Source organism: Schistocerca cancellata, chromosome 2 (genome assembly GCF_023864275.1).
Source record: "Schistocerca cancellata isolate TAMUIC-IGC-003103 chromosome 2, iqSchCanc2.1, whole genome shotgun sequence".
Taxonomy (NCBI): Eukaryota; Metazoa; Arthropoda; class Insecta; order Orthoptera; family Acrididae; genus Schistocerca; species Schistocerca cancellata.
Window position 1 is genome coordinate 1,141,100,015 of NC_064627.1, and position 3,796 is coordinate 1,141,103,810.

Genomic DNA, 3,796 nt, shown 5'->3' on the forward strand with positions numbered 1-3,796 from the left:
TTATAATCTCACGCACATTCGCATTTAAGATTGATGATCTTAGTTAGAGTTACTCATCAACACGTGGTTCCACTTTACTCACAAAGTAGTGACAAAGCAACTACCGGAAGATATTCTGAACTTCACACGCGAATTACACTGAGTTGCAATTTAAGATAACATTAGATATTTTAGAGCTAAACCTGAAATAAAGGTGATTAAATTTTCAGTGTGGCTAAACTTAAGAAATCCATTGTCCTATGGACTTAGCAGACACGCGCTTAGCTGGAGATCTTACCACTTCAGACGCTCGCCACGGACAGACTGACCTGGTCCCTTCCTGAGGGTGGCTCACAAATACAAACGGAAGTGGCCAGAGGGGCAGCTTCCTATACCAACATGACAAGGGACGGACAGGACCATACTAATAATAGAAACCTCTCTGCTTTTAGAAAGCGTAGCTACCTGTTCCGAAGTTGGTCCTACTGTTCTCTAGCAGACAGGCTTGTCTGCTACCCTCAAGCATGCAACTAGAAATACATTTGCTCACTCATCCTCTCACACAGAAGGGGAAGGGGGATGACAGTATCATATCATATACAGTATACAAAAGAAAGCGGATGTAGGTTCCGTATGAAACTGTGTGACATGAATTACATATAAACTGTGTTTTAAAGTGTAGTAGTGTGACAGATCGTTCTTGTTTATGTGTAAAAGTAACACGTTCCACTACTCAGTATCCTCCCAGATAGTCAGAAACGCCACAGTAAATTTAGAAGAGGAATTTATGCCGTAAATGACAACAGATTTAAGAAATTAACATGAAATGAATCCAACAGAGACCTTTCAAAAGGCTTCCATGAATATATCGGCTGCCAGCGGGGATAGGGGAGACCCCAACGTTTTGCTCATGTTTACCACCTGGGCTTCGCTTGGCCGGCGCCATGTGTATTGTTCTCAGTGGTTCACGGACTCTTGAAGTCTGAAGCCACGGGACACCCGACACACCGACGCCTAGCGGCCGGGCGATATTGCGTTCGTTTTTGGCGGTGGTTTTGACGGTTGCTGTCGCGCGTCGCACGAAATACAGGGAGTTGACTGGACAACTCAAGAAGACATGATGTGGCGTCAGAGAACCCTACTGTAAAATGGCGGCAACGTCGCGATTGGTACATAAATTTTGCTGTGCAGCTTGGTAGGATTTTGCAGAGTGCACTGAACACAGACGATTGGCGCGTTTTCCAGTGGCCTCCTATGACCGTAAACATTCGAACGTGGTAGGGTTGGGAAGCACCAGTTTCTGGTGTCGGTGAGCTGTGTACAGGTGGTGGAGAGTCTGCTCTGGACTGCCAGAGAGAATAGGTTTAATTATAGGGTTTCCTCCTGGGCATTTGTGCAGACTTAGGAGTAAGACTGTCTTGGTGGATCGGACAGAAGTTCAAATTCTTTCCACAATTTATGTTACGGTGTATTACCTGCGATCATTAGAGAGCCCAGCAGGACACAGGTCAGCGGCTGCATCATCCGACTTCTGTTTGCTGTCTCCAAACTTCGTGAGATCTTGGTGATAAATTATTTGCAGCACAGGCATAACAGGGATCTGTAATTCTTCTCTGACGCCCTCAGCGGCGTATGCTTTCGCTTTGGAGCTTCAGTACCCACGATATCGAATATGGATTTTTCACATAGTTCTCATTTCCGATCGACATTCAGTCGCACAGTCCGGGTATATCATTACCTCTGTTGATTGACTCACTCGTTGCAGATTACTACATCTAGTATTTCAGTGTAGATACCCTTTTGAAAAACGTGCCAACTACTTATTTTTTGCCCTTCTTCTATTAAAGCATGGTTCATTGCATCTCATATTTACGATTTCATTAGATAAAATAAATCTCTTTGTGGTTCCTAATTTTATTACAATGAAATGAATACCCCCAGCTGCATACAGGCGTTGATATAAGTCAACGGGGACAGTTGAAAATGTGTGCACCGACCCGGACTGGAACCCGGGATCTCCTGCTTACATGGCAGACGCTCTATCCATCTGAGCCACCGAGAGCACAGAAAATAGTTCGACTTCAGAGACTTATCTCTGGCACGGCTCCCGTGAGACCCACATATGTATTTCATTGTCCCGCACTATATTCATAGTGCCCCTGCCCATTACACTCATTACTCGCGGCTTCACTGCCGATTCTCGTAAGAGTTCGGGCACTGTTTGTGCATCCGCACAGAAGAAGATGGTCAGTGAGCCTTTTATATATATATATATATACTCCTGGAAATTGAAATAAGAACACCGTGAATTCATTGCCCCAGGAAGGGGAAACTTTATTGACACATTCCTGGGGTCAGATACATCACATGATCACACTGACAGAACCACAGGCACAGGCAACAGAGCATGCACAATGTTGGCACAAGTACATTGTATATCCACCTTTCGCAGCAATGCAGGCTGCTATTCTCCCATGGAGACGATCGTAGAGATGCTGGATGTAGTCCTGTGCAACGGCTTGCCATGCCATTTCCATCTGGCGCCTCAGTTGGACCAGCGTTCGTGCTGGACGTGCAGACCGCGTGAGACGACGCTTCATCCAGTCCCAAACATGCTCAATGGGGGACAGATCCGGAGATCTTGCTGGCCAGGGTAGTTGACTTACACCTTCTAGAGCACGTTGGGTGGCACGCGATACATGCGGACGTGCATTGTCCTGTTGGAACAGCAAGTTCCCTTGCCGGTCTAGGAATGGCAGAACGATGGGTTCGATGACGGTTTGGATGTACCGTGCACTATTCAGTGTCCCCTCGACGATCACCAGTGGTGTACGGCCAGTGTAGGAGATCGCTCCCCACTCCATGATGCCGGGTGTTGGCCCTGTGTGCCTCGGTCGTATGCAGTCCTGATTGTGGCGCTCACCTGCACGGCGCCAAACACGCATACGACCATCATTGGCACCAAGGCAGAAGCGACTCTCATCGCTGAAGACGACACGTCTCCATTCGTCCCTCCATTCACGCCTGTCGCGACACCACTGGAGGCGGGCTGCACGATGTTGGGGCGTGAGCGGAAAACGGCCTAACGGTGTGCGGGACCGTAGCCCAGCTTCATGGAGACGGTTGCGAATGGTCCTCGCCTATACCCCAGGAGCAACAGTGTCCCTAATTTGCTGGGAAGTGGCGGTGCGGTCCCCTACGGCACTGCGTAGGATCCTACGGTCTTGGCGTGCATCCGTGCGTCGCTGCGGTCCGGTCCCAGGTCGACGGGCACGTGCACCTTCCGCCGACCACTGGCGACAACATCGATGTACTGTGGAGACCTCACGCCCCACGTGTTGAGCAATTCGGCGGTATGTCCACCCGGCCTCCCGCATGCCCACTATACGCCCTCGCTCACAGTCCGTCAACTGCACATACGGTTCACGTCCACGCTGTCGCGGCATGCTACCAGTGTTAAAGACTGCGATGGAGCTCCGTTTGCCACGGCAAACTGGCTGACACTGACGGCGGCGGTGATCGGCGGTCCACAAATGCTGCGCAGCTAGCGCCATTCGACGGCCAACACCGCGGTGATCATTGCTTGTACAGCCATCTCGCAGTGTCCGGAGCAAGTATGGTGGGTCTGACACACCGGTGTCAATGTGTTCTTTTTTCCATTTCCAGGAGTATATATATATATATACTCGGCAACGACGCAAGCAGACCCATGGATTCTGGGGAGTCTGCAACACCATGCAAATCCAACAAGATTAAACCCAGAAAAATCTTCAACATAGCAACTCTCTACATAAACTCCCTTATCAAAGTGGGAAAA